This window comes from Tamandua tetradactyla, chromosome 4 (genome assembly GCF_023851605.1).
Source record: "Tamandua tetradactyla isolate mTamTet1 chromosome 4, mTamTet1.pri, whole genome shotgun sequence".
NCBI lineage: Eukaryota > Metazoa > Chordata > Mammalia > Pilosa > Myrmecophagidae > Tamandua > Tamandua tetradactyla.
In genome coordinates, this window is record NC_135330.1 from 45047945 (window position 1) to 45068817 (window position 20873).

The 20873-nt window shown below is 34.6% G+C and overlaps 1 pseudogene; it reads left to right on the plus strand.

The window, feature by feature from the left end:
• LOC143680230 (suppressor of cytokine signaling 4-like) overlaps positions 1-14161 on the plus strand; it is a 91305-nt pseudogene extending 77144 nt beyond the window's left edge.
• Positions 14162-20873: the final 6712 nt, after the last annotated feature.

Sequence of the window (20873 nt, forward strand, 5' to 3'; positions counted from 1 at the left end):
GTCAGCATAAGAAGTTAAATGGGAGTTTTAGAGGAGTCTTGTGGAAGCAACAGATGACACGCATAGGCCAACAGATGACACGGAAAAACATTAGAAACTCAAAAATGCATACAAAATATATATGTAAATATGCAATGTAAAAGTAATGTGAGAAGAAAGTCTGCTGATCAAGAAGCAGCTAGGGAGTTTCCTGAAACCCTAAACAAAGAATCTTATGTGGATTTACCCAATTGCAGGGTGACCGTGTCCCTAAGCCCCATGATGTGGAATGAATTACTGTAGTTGGAATCAAATAAGGTACATCTGCCTGTTCTTGGCAGTGGAGAAATAGCACAGCACATAAGGTAAGAGCCTACGTGGAATAGGAGAATACCCACACAGGGGGGTGATGGCTGAATATGACCCACACGGATTGTTAAAGCCACAAAGGTCCTGCCTGTCTCTGACTAGTGGAGGCAAAGCAGAGTGAGAATAGCATCTGCTTGGGAGGGATTACAGTAGAGACTGGATATTGGTTACATGCAAGAGAGAGATTTGTAAAATAAGTTAGTATGTTAAGGCTGATTAAGGATGAGGGAGCCAGGGTTTCTTTGTCAAAGAATGCAAAATCATAGAGAAAATTAGAATGTTCTCTGTGATATTGAATTTGAATTAGAGGAATTATGAGCTAATGATTTTAAATATAGATAGAGAAATAAATATGTTGGGTGGAGGCAAATACATTCTTTAGTTCAGTCCTGAAAGGCTAAAAAGTCCCAGACATAGCATACCCTAGTTACATGGTTTTTTTTGGTTGGTTTTTTGTTTTTTGTTTTTTTTTTTTGCATGGGCAGGCACTGGGAATCAAACCCGGGTCTCTGGCATGGTAAAGGAGAACTCTGCCACTGCACCACCTTTGCTCCCCCGCCCGTGTTTTTAAATCCCATTCTCCATTAAAAGAATGAGACCTCCTTTAAGAAATGACTAATTCCAAGGCTGGGACAGAGAAGGTATAAGGTGTAAGAGTAGGTATAAGAAAGTAGACGAGCCTGGAACATTTTATTGTACTAAAAAGTAACGGATGGCTCAAATAAAATGCAAATGTGTCAAAAGGACACGAACCCAGATTGAAGGGTCTAATATAAACCATATTAAGGATTATCTGAGCAGTAAAGTAAATATCGGTACTATTGTATTGTAAGCAGTTAAATAAAATAGGAGTCTATGATTACTTACCGATAAATAAGTAAATTACTTGTCAGAGGAGAAAGTTCTTCCTTAAGTGATATGTCAAAGGAAGAATGTCGAAAAGCTTACAGAATTAGAAAATCATCATTTAGCAACCGTCCAAGAACTATAATAAAGTAATGGGTGAAAGTCTGGTGAAAAATGAAGTAGTCTCAAATTACTTCCCTAACAAGTCCTTACAAAGGTAAAAAGATTAACATGCAATGGAGAAACCTGGTGGAGAACATTTTAATCAAGTTACCAAGTTTAACATCACAAGCAATAGGACAAATTGAAATTGCATATCAGCTGATAGGATGGAATGAGAAGAACGCAACATCACATCATTATTTTCCCATCAAAGTATATGACAAATTTATGAATGAGGGAATATGAGACAAATGTATTCTGAGGACATCGTATAAAACAATTGGCCTATAATCTTCAAAATGTCAAGCTCATGAAAGTCAAACAAAGAGAACAACTGCTCCAGAGTATAAGGAAAACTAAAGTTTACCCATAATTAAATGTAAAATGTAACCCTGGACTGTCCCCTTTAATGTAAATGATATTACTGAGAATGCTGACAGAATTTAAATGAAGTCTTTGGATTGGATGGTAGTAATATATCAATGTTAGTTATCTGACTTTATGGTTGTATTTTACTATGTAAGAGAATGTCTTGTTTATAATTAATATATATTAAATTATTCATATGTGGAATTGCATCATGTCAGCAATGTACTCTTAATGAGTTCAAGAACAAAAAGACTGTGAAATTCTTGCAATAGCACAAAGTTTGAGGTTATATGGAGATTTTTAAAAAAAATTAAGAAAAGTAATTCCATGCACAATTTGCTCCAGTTGATTAAATGGAAAAATTTGCCCACTATTTTCTACACAAATTTCTCTTTGAAGCCAAGGAGAACAAAGTTATCAGGAAAAGATGATTGTATGATAATTGTGTCTCTAAGAGTCTGAGCATATATGCAAAAGGCCTTGAAGAAGTTCTCATTTAAAAAAAATGTTTAAAATGTGTATTTCTAAATTACTCTAATATTATATCTACCAATTACTGGTACTTATTCCTTTATAGCTCCTAAAATTAATTTATTTTCCCATTACTCTTTTTCTTTTCTTGGCGGAAATCCATGTTTCCATAGCTCTTAAGACTTTTTAAAAAGATGTATGGTTTATTGGATTCAGTTCAAACTACTCCTCTGCCATCTTGCGAGATAAGCTTTAAAAGGGCAAATTTGTTTACATAAATTTCAGTGCTGTTTGTAACTACGAATCTCGAAAAAAAGAGATAAAAACACAAGAAGTCATTTTCAAGATGAAATGGGAAGAAAATGACGTAAAGTACAAAATAATTTAAACTATAAGGAATCTGTGTTAAATTTGCAGCATTAGCACATAGATAAGCTTAAATAATTCAGAATTCTACCCAAGAAAATGCGTCAGAACTCCTGACAGAAATATAATAAATATTCTATATTTTACTGCTTTCATACCAGTGACATTAAAGTGTTTTCTTGAGGTTAAATACTATATTTGTGCAAATTGACAATTAAAATATTTTACCCTACCATCAATCCTACCTCTCTCCCAAGAAGCATATTGCTAACATCTTATCATAAATCTCTGCTGGAGAAAGCTAACTTGCAACTAACAATTTGTTCCATTGTATAAAGTGACTTATTTTGTGTGCAGTATGACAAATACATGATTTATTCTCTTCCCATATAAAAACTTCTCTGCTTGTACTGCTCTGAAGGGAAAGGTGCCTTTGAGGATGAATGAGTAAGGTTCGATAGAGACAAATAATCCTAAGGGCAACAGGTTAGCCCACTCAATCTGTAGTAGAGCAGAGCTTCCCTGGAGATGATCCAAAAAGTGAAGAATCAAAAAAATGAGGAAACTTTTAATTTTTGTGTTCAAACCCAGAAAGTTCAGTGTTTGCTTCTTGTCATATTTGAAGGTATAAGTGACATGGAGAATAATAGTCATCTTACTACAAGGCATTATGAAAGTATTTCCAAATTGAAGAAGGAAACCTTGAAAGTATTTGAAGATGTGTTTTTCGCACCTGCACTTATCATATGCACTTAGAATATGTTACTACATAATGTTCTGTCTAACTACTTTGGAAGAATAAATTTAAGGGGAAAAAATCTATAACTCAATAGCTATACTTAAGAGTGTTGTTTTTAAGTGACCATGTTTGTCATGGAATTTATTATGTGACCATAAAGATGTTATATAAATAAATATATTGCCATTATTTTGGATGCAATAGGTCTCTTATGAAAATGGTTTCAAAGTTAGCTGGTATGGTAGCTTGAATCGTGTTTCCCAACAAAGCATACATTGTTAATACACATTTCCCTGAGTGTAACCCCTTCATAAAGAGGGCTGTTTGAAAATACATTATCGGTTAAGTTGTGGACTTGTTCATGAATAGGATCTTCCTATTTAGTTGTAGTCAAACTGAATCAAGGTAGAACTTAATCTCTATTACTGAAGGCCGTATAAGGAGAAGTCATTAGTCAGAGAAGGTCAGAAGAAAATGTCCGAAGTCAGCAGAAACTGGAAGAACAGACACAAGGAAAGAAAGAGAGAGAGATTGCCATGTTATAAAGACAAAGATTCAAGCAAGGAACCTCAATGACTGTGGCAAGTCAGAACCAGAATGCTATCGACTTTGGGAGAAAGTTTGCCTTCCTGAAACCTTGATTTCATACTGCTAGCCTCTGAAACCATTAGACCATAATTTCTGTTATTAAGTGAACCAGGATTTGTGGAATATTTTCCATAGCAGCCCCAGCAGACTAAGACAGCTGAAGATTTAGAAACTAGGGTAAACTATGTTAGGGAGCAGATTAGTGATAAAGAAAGTACAGATTTCAGTATTGGAGACATGGTAGTAAAATCCAAAAGAGAATAAGTGAGGTGTAGCAAGACTCTTAAATAGTGGTAGTAGGTAGATTCTTGTGAGCTGATATGGCCCCCTTTGCTGGTCAAAGTTAGACAATGGAGTGACTCAGAGCTTAACTTGTTCTTCTTAAAGAGTTCTCAAAATCTATAATGACTATTGCATTTCAGGTGATCTACTATGACTGATGTCTTTACAAGAAAAGGAGGAGAGACAGGCAGGGAAGAAGATAGCTATATGATAACTGAGACAAAGATTGAAGTGCTGCAAGCCAAGGAATGCCATGGTTGGTCAACAAATCAACAGAAGCTAAGAAGAATCAAGGGAGTCTTTTTCCTTAGAGTCTTCAGAGGGAGCACCTTGATTTCAGACTTTTAGCCTTCAAAAGTGTATGAGAATAAATTTCTGTTGTTCTAAACAACCTAGTTTGCCCGTTTGTGGTACTTAGTTATGTAGCTCTAGGAAACTAAGACACCAGGTATGATCCCTACAGCCAAAACGTGGGCTTAAGCACTGTTCTATTTCCAGAGGTGAGCCAAGAAATATGGCTTCAATGTTTCTTCTACTCAGTGTGAAGGAGGTTACATTATTCTGACTGTATTGAAACTGGGATGATATAATGACCAACATATCAACCACATATGAAAGCAATTTAAGTGGCAAGTGTCCAAGAATTGTTTTAATGTTCTTCAATTTAATCTGATTTGTCATGGCCAAAGCACAAGGCAGTTAAGGCAGTTCTGTGGAAATTTCCTAATTGTCTGTTTCAATCTAATAACAGATTTTAGAGTTACTTAGTTACATTCTTCAGGCTCTACTCCTTAAACATTTTTCTTGCTTTGAATTTTTTTTTATCAGAATTGAAAGAGTGCTTTTTTTTGTTTATGCTCCCTGACATATATTTGGATTATACATATTTTCCTGCCATTGAACGTATGCCATTATGAGCATCATATTTAAGAAGAACATTGAAAAAATAACATGTATTCATGCAGTATCCTCATTATTATAAATGATTATAAAATCTTAAGGGAATTTAAAAGTATAACCTAGAGAAGAAAATATGGAAAATATTATATATATTCTCAAATATTTAATAAGCTATTACATAGGAGATGCATAACACTTGTGATATGTAATTCCAAAGGAGAGAATGGGAGATAAAATTTAAAGTTATAGGCAGTTATATTTCAGACTAACATAAGAAAGAACTTTCTATTTTAGAGTACTTCAATGCTCTACAAATTCTGGCTTACAGAGAGATGTGATTTTGAAACAAGTGATGAAAGCAAAATATTTTAAAAATGCAATATGTGTGTTTGTGTGTGTGTGTCTGTGTGTGTGCATGTGTGTGTATATATGTATATGGTAGCCCATCAATATTGTCACTATATTTTCTGGAATATAATTTGTCTTATTTTCACCTTAACTTTTTAATTTTAATAATGTTCTTTTTTGAGAGTGCATGGGCGGTTTAGTGGTAGTATGTTTGCCTTCCATTGTGGGAGACCCTGGTTCAATTCCTGGACCATGCATCCAAAAAAAGTTATTTTTTTCTGAATTTATGATGATGTTATTTTTAATGAATTGATTGCTTCTTTGGTTGTGTTTAAAAACTTGTTTTTAAGTTCAGGTGTTACAGCCTCTGTGGTAAATAAATGATCCTATAGTCATGACGTTTTTGAAAGAATTCAAATGGTGACTAGAAAAAATTAGCTTTATGAGGTTCCTCTAATCCAGACACATTGATTATTTGTTCCAAAATCAGCCAATGGATGAAAATTACTGTGAGTCTTTTTTGTGTAATATCCTAGATCTGTAGTTTTAAAATCTTGCAAACACAGACCTTTGTTCCATTAAAGCACGCAATTTCTCTGTTCTGGACTTACCAGACTCTCTAGACTCCATATAATAGATTTCACACTTAGTGGCATGGAAATAAAATAGTTTAAATGGAATCAGAAATTTTACTATTGATGATAACTCTCACAATGATTTCATGTAACTTAATCTTGAGAGGGATTTTTAGTTCTTATTTTAGATCATAAGGACATGGTTGGAATTTAAGATTTGTGCATTCCTTATTTTTTTCTGTATTTAATAATAAAATAGTGTCTCAATGACACGTAGCACTCAGGAAACTGAACAGCTGGCCATTAAAACATTGCCATCCACAATAAATAATGTAGTAAAAGTGTCCAAACATTATCTGATACTAATGTTATTTCCATTGTCATTCAATTATGTTTTCACATTTTCTACTATGTTGTTAATGTTTCATCAGCTAACATTTGCTTTTCTTGTAACTATTAGATAACTATTTAAAGTTTAACACAAAATAGAATTGAAATACATAGTTCATTAAGTTTTTAATCGATTTATGGCTGTTTGCGTGTAAGAATTTGATCAAGCAAGTGCTCCTCATGTTAATAAGTAATGTAAGACTGAGATATACTTAGACATCTGTTTTCTAACAGGAATGAGGAAGAATGGAAATACCAAAGTAAATATCCATTTGCATGTAACACAAAAGAGCTCTGGTGTTATTTAAATAATAGCAGTATACTTGGTTTCTGAAAAATGCTTTTAGCATAATACATCTATGCTTCTTTTGAAATGATGTGAAGCATATCACTGCTCACCAAATCTCCCCTCCCTCATACAACATCACTAATTCTCCAAGGCTCTCTCTCTTCAGCTGAACCCAGATGTAGTTTTAGAATATTTCTCACCTTAATGCTCTAAACAGCCACTACCAATCCATCAGTATCGGCACGTAAGTTAAAATCAATTTGCCTCTCTATTTATTATTCCATGTGATTCAGTAGGAACTGAAACTTCATGCTGGAACACTAATATGAATTTGGGAGGCAGCCAAAACATAGAAGGCAGTTGTGTGTATATTATAATAGGTGAATTCCCGAGTCCTAAAAGACATCTAATCTATGGAGATAGAAGGCAATCCTTTGTTCAGATATATTGCTTTCAAAACCCATTACTAAAAACATTTAAGAAAATCCAAACCATCTCTACCCAATCCATTGTAAACATTGTTTAGGTTTTTCTCAATAAATAACTTACCTTTGATGGATTTTGTGGGTGATAAAAAAAAAAAAAAACTTAAGTGCTTTCTGAGAGCTTAGAATTTTCCTTCAATGTCAATCATGTGCTAGTCATTGAGAATAGCACAGGGACCAAGAGAAGCAATCCCATTCCTCTTAGATTGTGCATTTTAGTTGGGAGACAATAAGTGATGAGTAATAAATAAGATGCCTTTATATAGGGAAATATGTTCTGATAAACATTCAACAAACTAATGGGATAGCAAGCAATAGGGGATGGAATCAACCTGGGGTAGCCAAGAAAGTCCTCTTGCAGAGTTAAGAGCTGGATGTCAACAAAGGAAGGAGTGGCATGTGATATCAAAGACAATGTTGTTGCCATTCGCTTAGGACCCATGTTTCCTATTTTGTTTTTAGTGTTATCATGATGTAACTGCTTTCATGGAAAGAACTGAAAGCAGAGAAATCCAGGGAGAGGAAATAGGATGCAAAAATCATCCCAATTTTTCCAGAGACAGAAATGGCCAGTTTATACTTACGTGTAGTAAATGATTGACACTAATCAGTATTGAACGAAAAGATTCTACTGCATTAATTTACGCAGAATGTTTACTTTACATGCACAAGTTCAGGGTGGGCCATGATGGCTCAGCAGGCAGAATTCTCATCTGCTATGCTGGAGACCTGGGTTCAATTCCCAGTGCCTGCCCATGCAAAATCAAAAAAGAAAAAAAAAAAAAAAAAAAAAAAACAGAGATGTGCAAGTTCATGACCAAATGTAGTACAGCCCACTGCATATAGATGGCCTATATTGGTGCTATTTGTTTTGCTCAATGTAACTATTCAAACGTCTGTTGGGAGGGGTAGATATTTTCTCAGTTGGTGACATATACATCTTACTTGACTGTCTATCATAACTATCTTTCTCTTTACTCGGACATAAATTTTACTCTTTCCCTTGATGTCGGTAGTTCAAACTTGGTTCAGAGTTACTAAACTTCAATTAAATGTGACATATTTTCATCAAACAAATTAAAAAATTGGAAAAATTCATCATTACCACAATTGTCTGAAGTAGGGACCAGCAAACCACTGTCTGTAAGGCAAATCTGGCTACTGACTTTTCTGGTAGATAAAGTTTTACTAAAACACAGCCATGGTCATTCCTTTGCATATTATCTATAGCTATTTTTTTTCTTTTTTTAGGTGTATGGTCCAGGAATCGAACCCGGGTCCCCCACATGAAAGGTGAGCATTCTATCACTGAACCATCTGTACACCCTATAGCTGTTTTATTGGTAAAATAGATAACTAAAGAGTTGCAGTAGAGAATACATGGCAATAGTAAGTAAAGTATTTACTGTCTTACTTTACATAAAACTTTCCATAACTTGGTCTAAAATAGCTTAGTAATCATGGATGAGATTTTTAAAAATAACTGGTTTCATTAAAACCTTCAGTGACAATCTTAATTTTTAAGTTATGCTGTTTCCTATTTACATCTATGTCTATCTCTAAAAATCACCTGAACCCATGAAATTAATTCTAATTTTAATTCTGGAAAATAAGATTCTTTTAAATTTATTATACCCCCTAAAATTCCCATTTGTTTTCCAGCCTAAAGTGTTGGCTGCTCTTTTTGCCAAGCAGACTAGTTTCTTTGTAAAATCATTCTTTAGTAATTCTTTTTTGCTGTCCGTGTTCTCATTTTTTTTAGAAAATTGTACTCCAGTTTATATATTACCATGTCTCTACAGGCTAAATTAGCATTGTCAACATAAAGAAAAAGCTTGGCTAGCCAAAAGATACTTTAGTACTCCCAGCCAGACGCCAGGACTTTTGTCGAGTTAAATGAAGTCCATCCATGGTCATGTACTCTTGCTATACAGCTTTAATTGGCAATTTGGGAGTGATTTTTTTCCATCAAAGAATTCATGAGAACCAGACAAAAATGCATACTTCTTTGTTTTCCCTTTTGGAGCATTCTTTATTGAGAAGACTAATAGCTGAATATAGTTGTCAGAACCGGGCTTAACACTTTGATGTATCACTGCACTTACTTTAACTCACTATTTTATAAATTTGGCCATTTGAAGCAGCAAATCTAAAAACAGAAATTCTGTATTTAAATCCTCATCTATAGCAGTTACAAATTGGATGATTTGAGCAAATCTTGTTGCTTGTTAGACAGTTTCTACTACAACCCTTCTCACTCTTTTAATTATTTCAACAAATTAACAGCAATGTGAAGTCCCATGATAAACATTTGGGAGATAAAATGAAGCAGAAAAGTTGTCACCATCAAAGAAATAACATACTAATTGTTTTGTAAGATATTTACACAAATATTGGCAATATGATAGGTGTTCCATTTAAAGTTACACTAAGAAAACAAAAATGTTCAGTGAAAAAGAAATCGAAATTACTTCTACTTAGACAAAAGTTCCTGAAGTTTGTGCTGGGCCTTGTAAAATTAAAATTTCAATGATAACTGATGATGGGGAAAGAGAATTTCAGGCCTATAATCACTTTAATGATTCATTCATTTATTCATCAATCATTTATTGAACAATAATTATGAGCAAGCCTCTGTGCTTGGCTGTGTGTCAAGTGGTAAACCAGAGTACATGCTAATACCCTTAATAGAATTTACTGTTAAGTTGAAGGATTGACCAATAACCAAAACAACAGAAAAAGTAAGGTGTAATAAGAGAATCCAGCTGAAAAGAAAGCATTAGTAAAAGAATGAATAAAAGTGGGAATCTGAAAAGGGCATATATATGATCAAGTTATATTTGTTACATGCTTTAAGAAATTAAATTTGTACAATTAAAGTTGCACAACAATTGCAGGTATTGCCAGAGGGGAAAAAAGATATGATGTTTTTTTTTTTTAGAGAGAGTTCATTTTTTTCTCGTTTCATTTCTAATTTTTTGACTTCTCATCGGCTCTTTTATCTTGCCTAGTATTACATGAGCATTTATTTTTAAATGGAAAATAATGGTAGTCATCTTTCAATTACATATACCAGAGTATTTTGAATATACAAGCACTGTTTCCATTAATTCAATAAAGATTTATTGAACTCCTACTATATTCACAAGTATGATTTCTCATGTTGCTTATATGACAGTGGAGAGACAAACATGGCCCTTACTTTCCTGAAGTAGACTTGAGAGTAGAAGAGAAAAGGGAAGTGAGTCAACAATAAATATTCAGGTAATTTCAAGAAACTTCAGACAACAGAAGTATAACATAGTTATGTGATAATGTTTGGGAATTAAGATGGACACCTTATTTCAGACTGGGTGTTCAAGGAAGGTGACAGTGAGAAGAGAGTAGAAAGCTAAGGCTTGAATGAAAAGTTATATATACAAATCAGAGGAAAGACTGCTAACAGAAACAGCTTAAAAGCATCGAGATGAGAAGGAGTTGGGCCTTTCTGTTTTTTTGGAAATGAAAAAAAATAAAAACAAAACAGAATGGTTGGACAACAGTGTATGAGGAAGAAAATGTAAGTACATGAAATGAGAGATGTTGCCAAGAGGTTGGGCATCTTCACCCCTGTAGTCCAAGGTAATGTTTAAGATCTTATTTTAAATGGAATAATAAACTACTAGAGATTTTAAAGCATGGAGTAGGCAAAATCCAATTAATATATATATATATATATATATATATATATATATATATATATATATATATATTTTAATTACCTCAGTTGCTACGTGGAGGAAAGATGGTGGGGACAGAAGCAGAGGGTCCATCTGGGAGGTCACTGTACTTATCTAGCTGAGAGGTAATGGTCACGTGAACGGGGCGGCAGCACAGCACAGAGACCACATGGAAATTTGTGTGTCATGTATCTAGATCTCGCAGATTGATGATGAGTTACATGCAAACAGGAGGGGAAATAAAAGAATTAAGGAACTCCTAATTTTCTTCTAATGGCAAAAGGACTATAGTGCCAATTATTTAGAAGCAGAAGTCTGTGAAGAAAGCAGGCTTGGGGTTGGGTTTCTGCCTACTTAGACACGCTAACATAGAGCTAGTCAAGTCTAGAATGTACAGGTGAGATTAATAGTGATAACATCTATTTAGGATTTCTAAGTGTACAGCTTCAAATTTAAGATGAAAGTGCTAAAAAGATTGTGTAGATAAAGCAAAGAAAAAAGCCAGGAAATTGTCTCAAGGCATCCCAAATTGAGAGAGCAGAAGAGGACGCACACTTATGCACGCTGAGTGAGACCAGGGAGCCTGACCAGTGGTGAGCAAGGGGAAGCAGCAGAGCGTGCTGTCACAGAAATTAAGAAAGTGTTTCAAGAAGGAGCCAGAGATCACCTCTGTCAAGTACTCCTGCATGATTACTGACCTGAGGATGGTGAAGTAACCTTCGAATGCAGCAACATAGGTCAGGTGATCAGAGAAATTTCCAGGAAGTGAAAGCAGCAAACCCTATTTAGAGAACATAGAAGAGAGGGTGGGAGGAGAGGAGACAGCACTAACACTGGTAAGTCTTTTTAAAAATTAGAACGTCCTATAATAGCACACTTCAAGGCTTAACTGAGGGCTCTAACTTCAACATATGAGTTCAAACAGGCCCGGTAGCTGTACGATCTTCACCAAGGAGTTTAAAAATAATCATATGTCTAGGAAAGTCTCTTATATCATTCGTACTCATTGCCAAAGAATTGAATATCATATTTTTGTATTAAAGAGGAATGGATTCATGGCATGAATGCAGGTGTTTTCAAATCAAGCATTTCAATTTATTATTTCTAGGGGGAAAAAAAGTCCATTCTTGTGTGTCCTTCATGGTTTACCTATCCTGCTCTACCCAGAAAAAAAATCACAGGTGTTTTGATACTGGAATCCCTGGACAATTAATCCAGAAGCTTTGAAACATGTTAGCATAATATCACTAATCTGTTTTGCTTCCTATTTATAACAAAAGGTAAGTAATGATTATGGCACATAGTCTCTAGATTATAAATTATACATGGACTTTGAGCCATCATAAATTAAGCCGTTTCTTTTTATACTACTGCAGTTAAGAAGTCCCCAACGCCGGCGAGGAAAGGAGTTCGGAAGCGGGATAGGGCGTGGGAAGCAATAGGAGCAGAACACCAAGCGGTGACAGAGCCCGGGGGGCAGGCGGAAGCAGTGACTGCGACGTCTGGGACCGGAACCAAGCGCCGAGGAGGTGGGATTACAGAAATGCATCCCCCTTTATGGGGCCCCGCGAGGTGTCGGAGGGACTGGGCCTCCCTTCTCAACCTTGGCGAGCAGCCTGAGTGATGGCCACGAGGGGCCAGTCCCTCGGGTCCCACCAGTTAAGGTGCGCTCCGGGAGATCCTCCGCCTTGGAGCCTTGCATCCTAGTATGGCCACATGGACCATGGACAGTGTGCTCTCTAGAAACTCTAGACACTCCCATTTTTCAGAGACTTCCCTTCATAATACCAGAAATTTATGTTTGCCCTCTCCTGTATCTCTCAGCTTCCTTTGTTTGCGTTTAGCTCATCATTTTAGGAAAGCACAATCATTCAGTATGAGGTACATCAACAGAGTGCCCAGAAGAAGCATCCTGCTGGAAAAACTGAAAAGGCAGCATTGGTAACACTAGGATTTGTGGATAAATTCTTAAAATCGCAGAAATAGTGAAAAGAAGAGTAAAAAACGTAGGTGTAAGGCCCAAAACTAGTAGGACTACAAGTGCTGACAGAAAAGACAGTTACATATGGAAAGGAAGGATGATACCTTGGTCAAAAAAGAGTGAGAGTTGCTCAGATGCTGAAGCAGTGAATAGTATAGACACCATTGAACAACTGTAGTTCCTTCAAGGAACAACAAAAGGAATGTTGCTCCATTGACTCAGACTTAGATCATTCTTGTGGGCATAGATTTTTAGGTCAATCCTTTAAACAGAAACTGTGAGATGCTGTGGGTCAGTGTTTTCCAGTAAAAAATTGTAGTAGTCAACACTCTTCAGGGCTTCCACCTAAAGAAAAAATATATCGGTGAACTCATGTTTAGATAAGTGTCCTATCCCACTTAATCAGATTGAGCCTTTAGGTGGTATTTCAACAAATGACACACCGCCACTATCAATCCTAAAGCAGAGGAATGGGGAAGCCTGACTTGTGTGAGAATGAATGAGGGATGGTGAGGTAAAACAAAGAAGAAACAAGGAAGAAGATGAACATTGTTTCTCACATACCAGAATTTAGCCCTGTTTCATAATTCCTATGTAGAAGTGGTCATATGACTCCTTCTGTGATGAACTTGGTTTCAAATAATAGTTTTGAAGATAGTGAAATAGATTCAGAAGATGAAATTATAACACTTTATACAAATTACAGAAAAGAAACAAACCCAAATAGGAAATGGATGATGAGATCCTGGGGTTGGAAACCCTCCAAAGTACCACACTCAGATGGATTATGTTCACTGTTCACTGTCTTGTACCAAACCTCCTTCAGCTCAGTAACAATCCATGTTACTGGGGAGTTATGGATAAATATGTAGCTGAAGCTCGACTTAAAGGAAAGCCAGGGGGTACCTTTTTACTTTGAGACTCAGCACAGAAAGACTGTTTATTTTCTGTTAGTTTTAAATGCTATGTATCATTCTCTTGATGCCAGAATTGAACAATGGTATCACAACTTAAGCTTTGATGCACATCATCTTTGTATCTTCCATTCTCCTGGTATTACTGGGCTTGTGGGACATTATAAGAGCCAGAACATCTGTGTGTTTTCAAATCACTTTTAGCCACCCCTTTACTCTGAACTTTTCCCTTTTCCTTACAGCATATATGCAGAACCTTTATTTGTCACTGTGTAACCTAAGATGACATTGATCCCCTTCCAATTCCTTCTTCTATGAAATTGTATCTGAAGTAATATCACTATAAATCAGAAGTTAGAGTACTCAGGATTGACGCGCCAGAACAATAATGCAAAAAGATTTGGGAACACCTGAAAGAATCTATGCATATTTTCACTTCATATTTTTTTTTCTTATATGACACCTTGAATTTTCCTACAAGGACAACTGTAAATTTTATGACCCTAAATCTTACTTCCTGACTAGTTTATTTTTCTTACAATACACTGATTGTCTAAGGTTACATATCTAGGGTTTAAAGAATATTTTTGACCATGTTTTTGGTTTTGTTTCTACCATGTAAATTGTACGTTTAATTTCATCTTTTCTTAATTGCAATTTTTAATTTGTATATATTTTTTATAATTAGCTGTAATTTGTAATTTGTATAACTTGAGATTTGATAGGGAATGCAAGCACATTCAAATGTTTTGTATTTTCATGCTTTTCTTGAAAAGTAAATCTATGTTCTTCCTACATGTAATATACTTTGTGAATCTATGCCATCAATATTCCTATCCATAAAATATAGTTTCTCCATAAAAAAAGAAGTCCCCCAACATGCCCAATACACATCTTTACTTTTGCAGGCTTTCATATGTCAAGAAAATGTGGTAAAACAAAATTTTAATGGTTAAAGTTTGGGAAAACATAACTTTTTAAAAAGTCAAGAGAAAAGACTATAAATGGACTATTTTATATTTAAAGCTTCACTATTAATATATGTTTTGATTTAATTCAAATATTGGTAATATTGATATGAGTGTCAGATGAGAAACTGTCAAATATTTAGAGATCATAAAAATGTGGCACTGAAACAGAGTAAAGGGTTTTGTTATACTTACAGTAAAACCAACAGTGACAGATGTATACAGCTGCCTCCCTCACTTTCTTCATATCTTCGGTGAAATGCCCCCTTCTTATTCTGATCCCTCAGTCTAACATTGTGCTGTCCCCATTTCCTGATTTATTTTTCTCCAAAACACATATCTAACATAGAAGTTTATTTTTCTTAATTTGTTTTTTTGTTATTGTTGTTGTTCGATTTCACTAGAAACTAGGGAGCGTAAGAACGGGCGTTTTATATCTTTCACTTGTGGCTGCACAACAAGTGTGTACCCTTTGCTTGCACATAGTAGGAGCACATATTATTTGTTAAAAATAAATTTCATTTTTTAGGGAAATAAAATATAATAAACCTATGAGATACAAACATTTACCAAGAATCATTTAAAAATGTAAAATATAGTGCTTTAGTAGATTTTTAGAGGTCTGAAGAAAGATTGATTTATGTGAAATATGCATTGAGTCAGAATAAATGAATTGATCTGTTGACACTGTTTTGGTTTCCTTAGCTGATCAAGCAAATGCCACGCAATGGGTCACGTTAAATAACGGGGATTTACTAGCTCTGTCTGAATTTCACTCTGCTTATAAAGGAATATAGTAATAGGATTAAGGCCCATAACTGATTGTGGTGGCCACATCTGAATTGAAGTAACCTAATCAAAAGGTCCTGCCTACAATGGTTCACGCCCACAGGAATGCATTAAGTTTAAGAACATGTTTTTCTTTTGTTCATACGGCTTCAAACCGTTGCACTAATTCTGAAGTACCAGGTTGGGAGCGCTCACATTTTCCTTTCTTCATTCCACTATTGAAGACAAAGTATTCCCATTTATAATAACAGAATAGCAGAAACAAGGGAAATTTTCATGTAGGTGGAATTATTTACATGTTTGGCAATAATGTTCATAATCTAGGAAAAGCTAAATTTGACCATTTTATTTGGACAATATCTCTGAATAAATAAGTGAGCAGAAGGGACATTCCTTGGTTCTGTCATTTAATTGGGCTGTGAGGCAACTCCTCAAGGACTCAGTTTCTTTAATAGAAAAATGGAAAACTATGATGGGCATTTTATGCATGATTGTTCAATATAATGCTTTACAGAAATACACACACAGAGACAGAGACAGAGAGAAAGAGAGAGATACATGAGAAAACTCAGTCCCTATAATTGCCTAAGAGGACTAAAAACATGACCCAATAGTTTTTTTTATCTATCTAAACTCATCTCCTTCTACTCTTCCTCCTGTCCATTTGACTTTAGAACTATCATTCTTTGCATTATTCCTTGACTACCCTCAGACATGTTTCCACCTTAAGAACTTTGGACTTGCTGTTCTTTATTAGAGGCGTGAAAGAGTCAACATGATCTCTGAATCAATGCAGCATTTCACAAATGCTTTGTATTATGTCTTCTTTAAATTATGTTCAAAGGGTATTTTTAAATATTCCTATTATAATGTAGTTATTTATCATTTTGAATTGAAAACATGAATTCCTCTGGGGTAAGATTAAGATGGCAATGAGAAAACTTTATAAGGTCAGAATCTAGAATATAAGTTACCAGAGGATGGGATGGTGGTACGGAATAAGGAGTGAATTCTTAGGTTGTACAGTTTCTATTTGGGATGGTGGGAAGGTTTTGGTAATGGATTGTGGGGATGGTAGCCCAACATTGTAACTGCAGTTAACATCACTGTATTGTATATTTGAATGTGGTTAAAAGGTGAAATTTTAGGTTGCATAAATGTTACTAAAAAAATTTTTTTTGGAAAATCTTTGGACCTGCACAGTACACACAGTCAAACTTACCATAAATGATGGACTATACTTAATTATACAATTATAAAATGTACTTTCCTCATTTGTAACAAATGTACCACACTAAAGTATGATGTTGATTAAGCGAGTAGTATGGGAGAACCCTATATTTTATGCACAATTGTAAGCACACAATTTTTCTAATTAAAAAAGAAGATCATAATGCTAAAAACTAGCAGACGTAAAACAAATAACTGGTTTCCTTAAATTGTTCTAATATTTGATCAGTAATTAGTCTAAATTGACAGATTATCCATTTGTTTTGTCTGTCATTGGTTACATGCTAAAAAAGAAAACAAAACAAAGAAACAGGAGTTCATAATTATATGGCAGAAATTCTATTGACCAACATTTCTTACTCCTCTCTTTCTGGACACACAGAAAGAATGCTGAAGTTAGGTGAGGACCACGTGATTAGTTCCGGAAGTAGGGTTTGTAACTGAAGTGCTATGTATTCCTTTTGAAATCCTAACTAGTTGTAGGATCTTCTGCCATTTTCTTGCACTGCCAAAATAATCTTAGAAGTAAGTTGGAGATGGATGTGCTACAAGATCCAAGCAGCCTGGATTGCTGAATCATCACATGGAAGACGGCTGCCTTGAAGAGTTGGCTCAGAGCTGGAGAAGATTTTGTATAAAGGAGTAAGTAATAAACCACTGTGTTAAGTAACTGAGGTTGTCTTTGGTGCTGTTAACATAACTTTATGCTACCCAGAACAATTATAGTCATGTTTTCCTTATTTCTTATTTTGAGATCCATTTGTTAATTTTGCTTCCAATTAAGAATATGTTCTTCCCATATCACTTCTTCATGCCTTGTCTTCATAAATTCGAAGAAATTGTAAAGCACAAAGTTAATCTTCATCCAGAAAAATACAAATAATAACTATGTTTACATACAGGAAAGTATGTAAATATGATAGATTTAAGGTAACTTACAGTCAATATTTTAATAATACATATTTAATATTTAAATTGATTAATTTACTGTGAAATAAAGATGTATATTAAGAAAATGCATTGCAAGGAAAATACATCTATTGTCAACTAATCTGCTGTTTGTTAACCTGCTACCAGTGTACTTTCAGAATTATTTAATTTACTTATTATTTCATGATCACATTTCTTTTGAGGCTATCATGTTTGACTTTAGTTTCTAATAGTATCTTCCTTTAAAATTAAATTAACAGGGCACTAATGAAACACTTTAGATTACCTATCCATATTTATTATGGAAGGAAAGGTCCAGCGTTATTAAATTTAAAATAGTAAAAACAACCTTTTTTTTAAATATTAAAAAAATGACATTTTTAAATGTATTTTAAAAATACATTTTTAAAAGTGTTTTTAAAAATGAGTTTATATGCCAAATTCAAACCACAAAGATTTTAATTTACTGTGAAACATTTTAGTCAAATGGTAGTGTTTGGAGTACGATAAAACAAACAGACCTAAACCTATATCCAAGCTTATATAGTTAAATCTTCCTAATGCATGAAATATCCCAAATTTATATTCTTACAATCATTTAAATAATTTCCTTTGTTCTCCATAATAAGCAATGTAGCTAAAAGTGCACATTTCTCTGAGAAAATATGGAAAAAAATTGATTTTTTTTTCAAAATCCTTTTTTTGAACCATGGACCCATAAAATGTGGTGTGAAGTCTATGGATCACTTATCATAATTAGGTTTCAAAAACATAAAATAAGATCACTGATGGGAAAGAAAACAAATTTTTTTCAAGTAAAGTTACTACATTATCTAAATAAATAATGTCTGGCATATTAATATAATTTTTTATGAAAATATCAAAAACATGAGACCAAACAAAATCTCTCATTTCAAGATTATGATGACCCTTAATATTATCTGTATCTATAAAACTTTTAATATGATATTGTTCTAGTTTGCTAGCTGCCAGAATGCAATATACCAGAAACGAAATGGCTTTTAAAAAGGAAATTTTATCAGTTGCTAGTTTACAGTTCCAAGGCCAAGAAAAAGTCCCAATTAAAACCAGTCTATAGAAATGTCCAATCTAAGGAATCCAGGGAAAGATACCTTGGTTCAAGAAGGCCGATGAAGTTCAGGGTCTCTCTCAAGTGAGAAGGCTCAGGGCAAACACAGTCAGAGTTTCTCTCTCATCTGGAAGGGCACATGGCGAACACAGCATCATCTGCTAGTTTCTCCTCCTGGCTTCCTGTTTCATGAAGCCCCCCAAGAGACGTTTTCTTCTTCATCACCAAAGGTCACTGGCTGATGGACTCTGCTTCTTGTGGCTCTGTCATTCTGTTCTGCTCTCTCTGAATCTCTCATTCTCCAAAATGTTTCCTCTTTTATAGGACTTCAGAAACTAATCAAGATCCACCCATATGGGTGGAGACATGCCTCTACCTAATCCAGTTTAACAACCATTATTGATTGAATCACATCTCCAGGGAGATGATCTAATTACAGTTTCAAGCATACAATGCTGAATAGGGATTAGAAGAAACAACTGCCTTTATAAAATGGGATTAGGATTAAAACATGGCTTTTCTAGGGAACATACATCATTTCAAACCAGCACAGATATAATTTCTACTGATGAACAAGTCACAGCGTTTGTGACATTTGAGGAAATACAGAATTTAAGGTTAAGGTTATTGGAAATAAAATACAATACATTTATTTTCACCCCAAACTATAGATCTCCTTAACCCAGGTTAAGGAATCCCTGCTCTAGAATATCAAACTCTATGTTTTGTATACTTTTCGCTCTAACAGTAGAAAAGAATGTTCACTGCTGCACATGCTCATCAACTCTTGATAATGAGAGAGACTCTCTATATTTTGCCCATTGGATGAGTATATAATAGAATTTCACAATTATCTTAATTTGCATTTCTTTTATTCAAAGCTTCAGTATATTTTAAATAGAAATTAGCTATTGCTTTTGATTTATAAAGTGCCTCAAGACATGTTTTCCTATTTCTCTCTTTTGTATGTGTGTATGCTTTTGAAAATTGATTTCTAGAAGATATTTGCATTATGGATAATATTTATGCTTGGCAAATGTATTTTTTGAATCTATGATTTTTTCAACTTTTCAAAACTGTTTTCTAAGTAATAATAATAGTAATAATAACATGTTTGCAGTGCATTGGACACTGCTCTAAGTTCTAAACATAAAACTGATCTCATTCTCAGAGTTACTTTAGAGTATAAGTACTCTATTCCATTATCAGATGAGGAAACAAAGGCAAGTGAAATTTCAGTAATTTCCCTATGCTAGTTTGAAACTGTTAGGTACCCTAGAAAGCCATGTTTTAATCCTGATTCAGTCTTGTGGGGCCAGACACATTGTTTAGGGTAAGAAACTTAGATTGGATTGTTTCCATGGAGATGTGACACACCCAGTTGTGGGTATGAACTTTTGGTTAGATTACCTCCATGGAGATCTGAAACAGCCAATTGTGGATGTGGCCTTTTGAATAGAAGGAGATGTCACTCCACCCATTCAAGGTGAGCCTTGATTAGTTTGCTAGAGTCCTTTAAAAGGGGAACATTTTGGAGAAAACTCAGATGCAAATGCTTGGAGAACAAAGTGACAGAGCTGACAGAGCTAACATGAGGCATTCGGAGATTCAAGTTCCAGCAGATATTGCCATGTGCTTTCCCATAAGATGCTAAGCAAGTGAGAACCTTGAGAGAGCTGAGGGAAGCCAAAAGATGAAACCCAGCCCTGGAGAAGCTAAGTGAGGAATACTCACAGGAAACTAGGCTGAAAGCAATGGAGTCCAGGAGCGAGGGACAAACAGATCCCAGCCAGATTACTTCCCAGCTAACAGCAGTATTCCTGACCCATCAGCCTTTCTTGAATTGAGGTATCTGTCCTTGAATGTTTTAGTTTGGACATTTTTATAGGCTTAGAACTGTAAACTTGCAAAATAATAAATTCCATTTTTAAACACCATTCCATTCCTAGTATATTGCATTTCAACAAATTAAAACCTTCCCCAATATTTCATATCTAATAAAGGTTAAATTCTCATATCTATCAAACAAATCAGTTTCCATAAAATGTACTCTTGTTATTGACTGATTCTGCCTTTTAAGGTATTAATTGTAAT